The sequence below is a fragment of the Aristolochia californica genome, unplaced genomic scaffold (genome assembly GCF_029961685.1).
Source record: "Aristolochia californica isolate CCGP_79_NKW_82.1479 unplaced genomic scaffold, dmAriCali1.0.hap1 SCAF_10, whole genome shotgun sequence".
Lineage (NCBI taxonomy): Eukaryota > Viridiplantae > Streptophyta > Magnoliopsida > Piperales > Aristolochiaceae > Aristolochia > Aristolochia californica.
In genome coordinates, this window is record NW_027181771.1 from 13,142,177 (window position 1) to 13,156,084 (window position 13,908).

A 13,908-nucleotide genomic window follows, 5' to 3' on the forward strand; every position below is an offset into this window, starting at 1 on the left:
ATTTCCCCTAGTACAATCCCTAATAGCTTGTGGAATTTTATAAGAGAGAGATTTCTAATTAATCCTAACATGTTTTAAATGTGGTGGAAATGCATGCATGAAACATGTTGAAGATGCAAATGATCTAAAGGTCAGAATATTTCAAGGAGTAGAAAAAAAAAAATTCTCAAGTTAATGTGTGGTGGGATATTTAATAGAGCTAAACAACCCACTTTTTGCCTATTTTTTAAAAAGCGGACCTAACAATCATAGATTAGCGTAAATGTTTTGATTGATTAATGATGTGTAACAGTTATAATTTTTGTTAGAATTGACTTATGGTTTGGGAGTCAACACTCAGTTAAAAATGCCTCGGTCCCCCTTTTCCGATGATTGCAAAACCTAATATATAAAAAACTAAAATATTTTAAAATTAATAAAAATCACAGATACTTTTAGAAATTACCTCTCTCAGAATTTGTACATTTCCTTTTTGGATGTTCAATTTTTTTTCAAATCCAAATTTGAGTTTTCACTCTCCCATTTTTCTCGTAAGGAAAAAGATATGGCAAATAGATCATAACAAAATGAAAATTTAAGGGTTTATGTATGCAAAAAATTGAAAACTATAATAAATGTAAATGAAGAAAATTATTTCACGCACTAAAAATGAACACCAAAGTTTTTTTATGCATGTTTGGGAAATTCCACTTGTACAACCCTAAAAAGCGTGGTGGAATTTTGTAAGAAAGAGATTTCTAATGGATCCTAACATGTTTTAAATGTGGATATCCATGCCTAAAACATGTTGAAGAAGCAAATGATCAAATGATTCGAAAATTTCTAGGAGTAGAAAAATTAAATTCTCAAGTTACCGTGCGGTGGGATATTTACTAGATCCAAACAACCCACTTTTTGCCTATTTTAAAAAAAGCAGAACTAACAATCCTAGATCATCATAAATGTTTTGAACAATTCATGATGTGTAGCGGCAATAATTTTTGTTAGAAATGACTTATGGTTTGGGAGTCAACACTCAGTTAAAAATGCCTCGCCCCCTCTTTTCCGATGATTACAAAACCTAATATATAAAAAACTAAAAGAGTTTACAATCCTTAAAAATCACATACACTTTTTGTAATTATCTCTCTCAACGTTTTGGCATTTTCATTTTTTATGTTCAATTTCTTTTCAAATCAAAAATTGAGTTTTCTCTCTCCTATTTTTCTCATAAAATAAAAGGTTAAGGCAAATGAATCACAACAAAATGAAAATTTTAGAGTTGATGTATGCAAAAAATTGAAAACTAAAATTAATTTATGTGAAGAAAATTATTTCAAGCACCAAAAATGAACACCAAAGTTTTGTTATCCATGTTTGGAAATTCTACTTGTACAACCCCTAATAGCTTGGTGGAATTTTATAAGAAAGAGATTTCTAATTGATCCTAACATGTTTTAAATGTGGATATGCATACCTAAAACATGTTGAAGATGCAAATGACCTAATAATCCAAAATTTTCAAGGAGCAGAAAAAATTAAATTGGCAAGTTAACGTGCGGTGGGATATTTACCAGAGCAAAACAACCAACTTTTAATTGGTGTTTCTTTCTGGGCAACTTTGGACGAGCAGAAAGGCCAATGGCCAGGAACTCCAAAAATACTTTGGTAATCGTTTTCGTCTTCCCCATGTCTTCCTACTACCCCTACGGTAATGCCTGGAAGACCCGTAACCCGTGGCAGACTCCAGATCCTCCCAAAGAATCCACGTGTCAGATCCGGGACCGTAACAACTGGTATCAGAGCAGGAACACAATGGGTTATTCTATATCCCAAGAAAGATGGGTTGCTATGGGTAAGGAATTGGAGAAAATACGAGCACGGTTAGATGCTTCAATTGAATGTTTTGCAATGGAGCCACGTGCTCCCACAGAAAAGGTCATACGACCTGAAATTTCCTGCATATGCGTAGGCATATGCGTAGAAGAGGCAGCTGCTGCTTTGGACGAACAGAAAGGCCAACGGCCAGGAACTCCAGCGGCGACGACATCGGAATTTCGGGATTCCAAAATTCCAAAATTGCCTGGACCGGAAATTCCGACGGCACTCGAAATCTCCGAGCAAGCGCAGAACTTCCGATATGCCTCCAAGGGCTACGATTCGCCTCCAAGTGGTGGATTCGCCGCCGGCGTAGCAGGCGACCCAGTCGCTTCCCTTGGGTTCGTCGGCAAACTACCCGAGAGCCCTCTGTCTCGGAAAAATTCCAAGCGGCGACGCCTCAGCGGGCTTCTCGTCGCCACCGGCAAAGCAAAATAGTTCGTCGGCGGCATAAGCAACTTTTCCGCAAGGGATCTCGGTTCCGGGAGGCTGAGGAACGACGATTTACAAGTTTCCGAGACCCCTCTGTCTCGGAAACTATCCAGGCGGCGAAGCCCCGACGGGCTGCGATTCGCCACCGGAAATTCATGCGATTCCGTCGGTGCCGGGAGAGAGGAAGGAGACGAACGTCGCCGGTAATCGTCGGTGCCGTGAGGAACGGAACCGCCGGCCGCAGAGTTCGGGAGCCGCCGAAGGAAGAAGACGACTCCCGATTAAATTTTCCTAACTTAGGAAAATTTAATCGGCCCGGTCCGCTGAGTCGCAAGCTGGACCGGGTTCCTGAACCGGGTCAACCCAGGTTAACTCGGACCGGCCCCCCCTCCCCCAAAAAAAAAAAGAACTGGCAAACAGAGGGGGCGTCATAGCTTTCGCGGATGCTACTTCAGCACCGGTGAAGACGTCGGCATACAGACACTACTTCTGAGCTTGAGGACAAGCTCGTTTTCCAAGGGGGGGTGTAATGTTATGCACGCAATAACATTATTATTTTAGTGTTTTCTTTAATTTACTTTATTTTATTTCAGTTTTAGGTCATAGGGGTATTTTTGGAATATTTTATTTATAGGGGTATTTTTGGAATATTTTATTTATAGGGGTATTTTTGGAATATTTTATTGTAAACCCTAACCGGGTGAACCCTATTTAAGGGGTAAGAGTAATGAAAAAAGAAAAGCATTGAAGTATTAAGAATTAGGTTAAATCTAGCGTAAAGAGGCTTAGAGTTCTCCTCAACGAGCTCTAGGGTTTTAAAGCTTCCCTTTGGCTTGATCTTCGTTTTCGTCTTCCTCATGTCTTCTTACTACCCCTACGGTAATGCCTGGAAGACCCGTAACCCGTGGCAGACTCCAGATCCTCCCAAAGAATCCACGTGTCAGATCCAGGACCGTAACAGATCCTAACATGTTTTAAATGTCGATATGCATACCTAAAACATGTTGAAGATGCAAATGACCTCATAATCCAAAATTTTCAAGGAGCAGAAAAAATTAAATTGGCAAGTTAACGTGCGGTGGGATATTTACCAGAGCAAAACAACCAACTTTTTACCTATTTTACAAAAAGCGGACCATACAATCATAGATCATTGTAATTTTTTTGAACGAATAATGACGTGTAACGGCTTAAATTTTTTATATAAATGACTTATGGTTTGGGAGTCAACCCTCAGTAAAAAATACCTAACCCCCCCCCCCCCCCCCCTCCCCCTTTTCTGTTGATTGAAAAACCTAATATATAAAAAACTAAAAGATTTTAAAATCCTTAAAAATCTCACATACTTTTTGGAATTATCTCTCTCGGCATTTGTGCATTTCCATTTTGGATGTTCCATTCTTTTTCAAATCCAAACTTGAGTTTTCACTCTCCCATTTTTCTCGTATACAAAAAGATTAGGCAAATAGAATACCACAAAATGACAATATAGAAGTTTATGTATGGAAAAAATTGAAAACTATAACAAATATAAGTGAATAAAACTATTTCACGCACTAAAAATGAACACCAAAGTTTTGTTATCCATGTTTGGAAAATTCCACTAGTACAACCCCTAAAAGCTTGGCGGAATTTTATAAGAAAGAGATTTCTAATTTATCCTAACATTTTTTAAATGTGGATATGCATGCCTGGAACATGTTGAAGTTGCAAATCACCAAATGATCCAAAAATTTCGAGTAGAAAAAATTAAATTCTCGAGTTAACGTGCGGTGGGATATTTACTAGAGCCAAACAATCCAGTTTTTGGCTATTTTACAACGAGTGGACCTTAAAATCATCGATCATCATAAATGTTTTGATCGTTAATGAAGTGCAAAGGCCAAAATTTTTGTTAGAAATGACTTTTGGTTTGGGAATCAACACACACTTAAAAATGCTTCCCCCCCCCCCCTCCCCCTCTTCCGATGATTGCAAAACCCAATATATAAAAAACTAAAAGAGTTTACCATCCTTAAAAATAACATATACATTTTGGAATTATCTCTTTCAGCATTTGTGCATTTCTATTTTGGATGTTCAATTTTTTTCAGATCCAAACTTGTGTTTTCACTCTCTTATTATTCTCGTAAACAAAAATATACGGCAAATAGATCAAAACATGATGATAATTTTAGAGTTTATGTAAGCAAAAAATTGAAACTATAATAAATGTAAGTGAAAAAAATTATTTCACGCACTAAAAATGAACACCAAAGTTTTGTTATCCATGTCTGGGAAATTTCACTAGTACAACCCCTAATAGCTTGGTGGAATTTGATAAGAAAGAGATTTCTAATTGATCCTAACATGTTTTAAATGTGGTGGATATACATGCCTGAAACTTGTTGAAGATGCCAATGACCTAATGATCCAAAAATTTCAAGGAGAAGAAAATATTAAATTCTCAAGTTAACGTGTGATGGGATATTTAACAGAGCCAAACAACCCACTTTTTGCCTATTTTACTAAGAGCGGATCTAACAATCATAGATGGTAAATGTTTTGATCGATTATTGATGTGTAACGGATATAATTTTTGTTAGAAATGACTTATGGTTTGGGAGTAAACACTCAGTTAAAAAGGCCTCGCCCCCCTATTCCGACAATTGAAAAACCCAATATTTAAAAAACTAAAAGAGTTTACCATCCTTAAAAATCATAGATACTTGTTGGAATTTCCTCTCTCAGCATTTGTGCAATTCCAATTTGGATGTTCAATTTTTTTTCAAATCCAAACTTGAGTTTTCACTCTCTTAACTTTCTTGTAAACAAAAAGATAAGGCAAATAGATCACCACAAAATGAAAATCTTAGATTTTATGTATGCAAAAAATAGAAAACTATAAAAAATGTAAGTGGAAAAACTTATTTCACGCACTAAAAATGAACACCAAAGTTTTGTTATCAATGTTTGGGAAATGCCACTAGTACTAACCCTTATACCATTGTGGAATTTTTTAAGAAAGTGATTTCTAATTGATCCTAACATGTTTTAAATGTGGTGGATATGCATGCCTGAAACGAGTTGAAGATGCAAATGACCAAGTGATCCAAAAATTTTGAGTAGAAAAAATAAATTCTCAAGTTAAGGTGTGGTGGGATATTTACCTAAGCCAAACAACCCATTTTTTTCCTATTTTACTAAAAGCGGACCTAACAATCATAGATCATCGTAATTGTTTTGATCGATTAATGATATGCAATGGCCTTAATTTTTTAAAGAAATAACTTATTGTTTGGGAATCAACACTTAGTTAAAAATGCCTTGCCCCCTCTTCCGATGATTGAAAAACCCAATATATAAAAAATTAAAAGAGTTTACCATCCTTAAAAATCACAGATACTTTTTGAAATTATCTCTCTCAGCATTAGTGCATATCCATTTTGGATGTTCATTTTTTTTTCAAATCCAAACATGAGTTTTCATTCTCGTATTTTTCTCGTAAACAAAAACATAAGGCAAATAGATCACAACAAAATGAAAATCTTAGAGTTTATGTAAGCAAAAAATTGAAAACTATGTAAGAAAAAAATAAAAACTATAATAAATGGAAAGAAAGAAAATAATTTCACGCACTTAAAATGAACACCAAAGTTTTGTTATCCATGTTTGGGAAATTCCACTAGTAGGTGGAATTTTATCAGAAAGAGATTTCTAAATGATCCAAACTTGTTTTAAATGTGGTGGATATACATGTCTGAAACGTGTTGAAGATGCAAATGACCTAATGATCCAAAAATTTCAAGGAGTAGAAAAAATTAAATTCTCTAGTTAATGTGCGGTGGGATATTTACGAGAGCCAAAAAAACCCACTTTTTGCTAATTTTACAAAAAGCGGACCTAACAATCATAGATCATCGTAAATGTTTTGATTGATTAATGTTGTGTAACGGCCATAATATTTGTTAGAAATGACTTGTGGTTTGGGAATCAACACCCAGTTAAAAATGCCTAGCCCCCCTCTCCCGATGATTGCAAAACCCAATATATACAAAAGTAAAAGAGTTTACCATCCTTAAAAATCACAGTTACTTTTTGGAATTATCTCAGCATTTGTGCATTTCCATTTTGGATGTTCAATTTTTTTTCAAATCCAAACTTGAGTTTTCACTATCCCATTTTTCTCGTAATTAAAAAGATAACGCAAATAAATCAAACGTAATGAAAATTTTAGAGTTTATATACTCAAATAATTGAAAACTATAATAAATGTAAGTGAAGAAAATTATTGCATGCACTAAAAATGAACACCAAAGTTTTGTTATCCATGTTTGAAAATTCCACTATTACAACCCCTAATAACTTGGTTGAATATCATAAGAAAGAGATTTCTAATTGATCCTAACATCTTTTAAATGTGGTGGATATGCATGCCTGAAACATGTTGATGATGCAAATGACCTAATGATCCAAAAATTTCAAGGAGTTGGAAAAATTAAATTCTCAAGTTAACGTGCAGTGGGATATTTGCCAGAGCCAAACAACCCACTTTTTGCCTATTTTATGAAAACTGGACCTAACAATCAAAGATCATCATAAAATTTTTGATCGAGTAATGATGTGTAACGTCTATAATTTTTGTTAGAAATGACTTATGAGTCAACAATCAATTAAAAAGGCCTCACCCCCCTCTTCCGATGATTGCAAAACCCAATATATAAAAAATTAAAAGAGTTTACCATCCTAAAATATCACTGGTACTTTTTGGAATTATCTCTCTCAGCATTTGAGCATTTCCATTTTGGATGTTCAATTTTTTTTCAAATCCAAACTTCAGCATTCACTGTCCTATTTTTCACGTAAACAAAAAGATAAGGCAAATAGATCACAACAAAATGAAAATCTTAGCTTTTATCAATTATTAATGTGTAATGACTATAATTTTTGTTAGAAATGACTTATGGTTTGGGAGTCAACACTCAATTAAAAATGCCTCGCCACCACTCTTCCAATGATTGCAAAACCCAATATATAAAAAACTAAAAGTGTTTATCATCCTTAAAAATCACAGATACTTTTTGGAATTATGTCTCTCAGCATTTGTGAATTTCCTTTTTGGATGTTCAATTATTTTTCAAGTCAAAACTTGAGTCTTCACTTTCTCATTTTTCTCGTAAAAAAATTGTATGGCAAATAGATCTCAACAAAATGAAAATTTTATTGTTTATATATGCAAAAAATTGAAAACTATAATAAATGTAAGGGAAGAAAATTATTTCCCGCACTAAAAATGAACACCAAAGTTTCTTTATACTTGTTTGGGAAATTCCACTAGTACAACCCCTAATAGCTTAGAGGAATTTTATAAGAGAGAGATTTCTAGTTGTTCCTAACATGTTTTTACAATGGTGGATATGCATGCCTGAAACGTGTTGAAGATGCAAATGACCTAATGATCCAAAAATTTCAAGAAGTAGAAAAAATTAAATTCTCAAGTTAACGTGAGGTGGAATAATTACCAGAGCCAAACAAACCACTTTTGGTCAATTTTACAAAAAACTAACCTAACAATCATAGATCATCGTAAATTTTTAGATCGATGTGTAACGGCTAAATTTTTTTTATAATTTTTGTTAGAAATGACTTATGGTTTGGGAGTCAACACTCAGTCAAAAAAGCATAGTGCTCCCCCCTCTCCCCCACTTCCGATGATTGCAAAAAACTATATATAAAAAACTAAAAGAGTTTAAAATCCATAAAAATCATAGATAGTTTTTGAAATTATCTCTGTCAGCATTTTTGCATTTCAATTTAAGATATTCAATACTTTTCATATCCAAACTTGAGTTTTCACTCTCCCATTTTTCTCGTAAACAAAAAGATACGGCAAATAGATCACTACAAATTGAAAATTTTAGAGTTTATGTATGCAAAAAATTGAAAAATATAATATATGTAAGTGAAGAAAATTATTTGACGCACTAAAAATGAACAAGAAAGTTTTGTTGTCCATGTTTGGGAAATTCCACTAGTACAACCCCAAATTGCTTGGTGGAATTTTATAAGAAAGAGATTTCTAGTGGATCCTAACATGTTTTAAATGTGGTGGATATGCATGCATGAAACATGTTAAAGATGCAAATGACCTAATCATCCAAAAAATTCTAGCAGTAGAAAAAATTAAATTCTCAAGTTAACGTGTGGTGGGAGATTTATCAGAGCCAAATAACCCACTTTTTGCCTATTTAACAAAAAGCGGACCAAACAATCATAGATCATCGTAAATGTTTTGATCGATTAATTATGTGTAACGGCTAAATTTTTTGTTAGAAATGACATATGGTTTTGGAATCAACACTCAGTTAAAAATGCCTCGCCCCCCTCTTCCGATGATTGCAAAACCCAATATATAAAAAACTAAAAGTGTTTAAAATCCTTAAAATTCACATATACTTTTGGAATTATCTCTCTCACCATTTGGGAATTTCCATTTTGGATGTTCAATTTTTTTTCAAATCCAAAATTGAGTTTTCACTCTCCCATTTTTCTCGTAAAAAAAAAAAAGAAAGGCAAACAAATCACAAAAAAATGAAAATTTTAGAGTTTATGTATGCAAAAAATTGAAAACTATTATAAATGTAAGTGAAGAAAATTATTTCACGCACTAAAAATGAACACCAAAGTTTTGTTATCCATGTTTGGGAAATTCCAATAGTACAACCCCTAATAGCTTGGCGGAATTCTAAAGAAAGAGATTTCTAATTAAGCCTAACATATTTTAAATGAGGTGGATATGCATGCCTGAAATATGTTGAAGATGCTAATGACCTAATGATCCAAAAATTTCAAGGAGTAGAAAAAATTAAATTCTCAAGTAAAGATGCGGTGGGATATTTACCAAAGCCAAATAACCCACTATTTGCCTATTTTACAAAAAGCGGACCTAACAATCATAAATCACCGTAAATGTTTTGATCGATTATTGATGTGTAACGACTATAATTTTTGTTAGAAATGACTTATGTTTTAGGAGTCACCACACAATTAAAAAGGTCTCGATCCCCCTCTTCCGATGATTGCAAAACCCAATATATAAAAAACTAAAAGAGTTTACTATCCTTAAAAATCACAGATACTTTTTGGAATTATCTCTCTCAGCATTTTTGCATTTCCATTTTGGATGTTCAATTTTTTTTTCAAATCCAAACTTGAGTTTTCACTCTCCTATTTTTATCGTAAACAAAAACATAAGGCAAATAGATCACAACATAATGAAAATCTTAGAGTTTATGTAAGCAAAAAATTGAAAGCTATATAAGCAAAAAATTGAAAACTATAAAAAATGTAAGGGAAGAAAATTATTTCACACACTAAAAATGAACACCAAATTTTTTTTATCCATGTTTGGGAAATTCCACTAGTACAACCCCTAATATCTTGGTGGAATTTTATAAGAAAGAAATTTCTAATTGATCCTAACATGTTTTAAATGTGGTGGATATGCATGCCAGGAATATGTTGATGATGCAAATGACCTAATGATCCAAAAATTTCATGGAGTAGAAAAAATTAAATTCTCAAGTTAACCTGCGGTGGGATAAATACTAAAGCAAAAACACCAACTTTTTGCCAAATTTTACAAAAAGCGGACCTAACAATCATAGATCATCGTAAATGTTTTGATCGATTAATTTTGTGTAACGGCTAAATTTTTTGTTACAAATGACTTATGGTTTGGGAGTCAACAATTGGTTAAAAACGCCCCCCCACCCCCCCCTCTTTCGATGATTGCAAAAAACTATATATAAAAAACTAAAAGGTTTTAAAATTCTTAAAAATCACAAATAATTTTTGGAATTATCTCTGTCAGCATTTCTGCATTTCCATTTAAGATAATCAATTTTTTTTCTTATCCAAACTTGAGTTTTCACTCTCCCATTTTTCTCGTAAACAAAAAGATAAGCCAAATAGATCACTACAAATTGAAAATTTTAGAGTTTATGTATGCAAAAAATTTAACACTATAATAAATGTAAGTGAATAAAATTATTTGACGCACTAAAAATGAATAACAGATTTTTGTTATCCAAGTTCATGAAATTCCACTAATACAACCCCAAATAGCTTGGTGGAATTTTATTAGAAAGAGATTTCTAATTGATCCTAACCTGTTTTAAATGTAGTGGAATTTGAAACATGTTGAAGATGCGAATGACCTAATGATCAAAAAAATTCGAGTAGAAACAATTAAATTCTCAAGTTAACGTACGGTGGGATATTTACCAGAGCCAAACAACCCACTTTTTGCCTATTTTACAAAAAGAGGACCTAACTATCATAGATCATCGTAAATGTTTTGATCAATTACTGTTGTGTAACGGCTATAATTTTTGTTGGAAATGGCTTATGGTTTGGGAGTCAACACTCAGTTAAAAATGCCTTGCCCCCGCCCTTCTGACAATTGCAAAACCCAATATATAAAAAAACTAAAAGAGTTTACCATCCTTAAAAATCACATATACTTTTTGGAATTATCCCTCTCAGCATTTGCGCATTTCCATTTTGGATGTTCAATTTTTTTTCAAATCCAAACTTGAATTTTCACTCTCTTATCTTTCTCGTAAACAAACAGATAAGGCAAATATATCACAACAAAATGAAAATATTGTAGTTTATTAATGTACAAAATAGAAAACTATAAAAAATGTATGTGAAGAAAATTATTTCACGCAATAAAAATGAACACCAAAGTTTTTTTATCCACGTTTGGGAAATTCCACTAGTACAACCCCTATTAGCTTGGTGGAATTTTATAAGAAAGAGATTTATAATTAATCCTAGCATGTTTTAAATGTGTTGGATATGCATACCTGAAACATGTTGAAGATGCAAATGACCTAATGATCCAAAAATTTCAACGAGTAGAAAAAATTAAATTCCCAAGTAAACATGCAGTGGGATATTTACTAGAGCCAAACAACCCACTATTTGCCTATTTTACAAAAAGCGGACCTAACAATCATAGATCACCGTAAATGTTTTGATCAATTATTAATGTGTAACGGCTATAATTATTGTTAGAAATGAATTTTGGATTGGGAGTCAACACTCAGTTAAAAAGGCCTCGACCCCCTCTTCCGATGATTGTAAATCCCAATATATAAAAAACTAAAAGAGTTTACCATCCTTTAAAATCACAGATACTTTTTGGAATTATCTCTCTCAGCATTTGTGTATTTCCATTTTGGATGTTCATTTTTTTTTTCAAATCCAAACTTCAGTTTTCACTCTCTTATTTTTATCGTAAAAAAAAAGATAAGACAAATAGATCACGACAAAATGAAAATTTTAGAGTTTATGTTTGGAAAAAATTGAAAACTACAATAAATGTAAGTGAAGAAAATTAGTTCATGCATTGAAAATGAACACCAAAGTTTTGTTATCCATGTTTGGGAAATTCCTCTAGTACAACCCATAATAGCTTTGTGGAATTTTATAAGAAAGAGATTTCTAATTGATCCTAACCTATTTTAAATGTGGTGGATATGCCTGCCTGAAACATGTTGCAGATCTAAATGACCTAATGATCATAAAATTTCGAGTAGACAAAACTAAATTCTCGTATTAACGTGCAGTGGGATAGTTACCAAAGCCAAACAATCAACTTTTTGTCTATTTTACAAAAAGCCGACCTAACATTCATAGATCATCGTAAATGTTTTGATCGATTAATGATGTGTAACGACTATATTTGTTGTTAGAAATGACTTATGGTTTGGGAGTCAACACTCAATTAAAAATGCCTCGCCCCCCCTCTCGCAGATAGGTTTTGGAATTATGTCTCTCAGAATTTGTGCATTTCCATTTTGGATGTTCAATTTTTTTTCAAATCCAAACTTCAGTTTTCACTCTCCCATTTTTCTCGCAAAACAAAAATATAAGGCAAATAGATCACTAAAAAATGAAAATTTTGGAGTTTATGTATGCAAAAAATTGAAAACTATAATAAATGTAAGTGAAGAAAATTATTTCACACACTAAAAATGAACACCAAATTTTTTTATCCATGTTTGGGAAATTCCACTAGTACAACCCCTAATAGGTTGGTGGCATTTTATTAGAAAAATATTTCTAATTGATCCTAACATGTTTCAAATGTGGTGGATATGCATGCCTGAAACATGTTGAAGATGCACATGACCTAATGATTGAAAAATTTCAAGGTGTAGAAAAAATTAAATTCTCAAGTTAACGTGCAGTGGGAAATTTACAAGTGACAAAGAACCTACTTTTTGCCTATTTTACAAAAAGCGGACCAAGCAATCATAGATCATTGTAAATGTTTTTATTGTTTAATGATGTATAATGGCTATAATTTTTGTTAGAAATGACTTATGGCTTGGGAGTCAACACTCAGTTAAAACTGCCTCGTCCCCTCTCTTCTTATGATTGCAAACCCAATACATAAAAAACTAAAAGTGTGCATTTGTGCATTTGTGCATTTCCATTTTGGAAGTTCATTTTTTTTTCAAATCCAAACTTGAGTTTTCACTTCCCCATTTTTCTCGTATACAAAAAGATAAGGCAAATAAAATACAACAAACTTAAAATTTTAGAGTTTATGTATGTAAAATATGGAAAAATATAAAAAATGTGAGTGAAGAAAATTATTTCACGCACTAAAAATGAACACCAGAGTTTTGTTATCCAAGTTTGGAAAATTCCACTAGTACAACCCATAATAGCTTGGTGGAATTTTATTGGAAAGAGTTTTCTAATTGATCCTAACATCTTTTAAATGTGGTGGATATGCATGCCTGAAACATGTTGAAGATGCAAATGACTGAATGATCCAAAAATTTAAAGCAGTAGAAAAAATTAAAATCTCAAGTTAACGAGTGGTGGGATATTTATGAGAGCCAAACAACCCACTTTTTGCCTATTTTACAAAATGCGAACCTAACAATCATAGATCATCGTAAATTTTTTGATTGGTTAATGATGTGTAATGCCTACAATTTTTGTAAGAAATGACTATGGTTTGGGAGTTATTACTGAGTTAAAAAAGCCTTGCCTCCCCTTTTCTGATGATTGGAAAACCCAATATATAAAAAACTAAAATAATTTACAATCCTTAAAAATCACACATACTTTTTGGAATTATCTCTCTCAGCATTTGTGCATTTCCATTTTGGATGTTCAATTTTTTTTCAAATCCAAACTTGATTTTTCACTCTCCCATTTTTCTCGTAAAAAAAAAGGGCAAATAGATCACAACAAAATGAAAATTTTAGATTTTATGTGCGCAAAAAATTGAAAACTAAAATAAATGTAATTCAAAAAAATTATTTTTCGCACTAAAAATGAACACCAAGGTTTTGTTATCCATGTGTCAGAAATTCCACTTGTGCAACCCCAAATAGTTTGGTTGAATTTTGTAATATAGAGATTTCTAATTGATCCTTAAATGTTTTAAATGTGGTGGATATACATGCCTGAAACATGCGGATGATACAAATGACCTAATGATCAAAAAACTTCATTGAGTAGAAAAAATTATATTCTCAAGTTAACGTGTGGTGGGATATTTAACAGAGCCAAACAACCCACTTTTGGCCTATTTTACAAATATCGGAC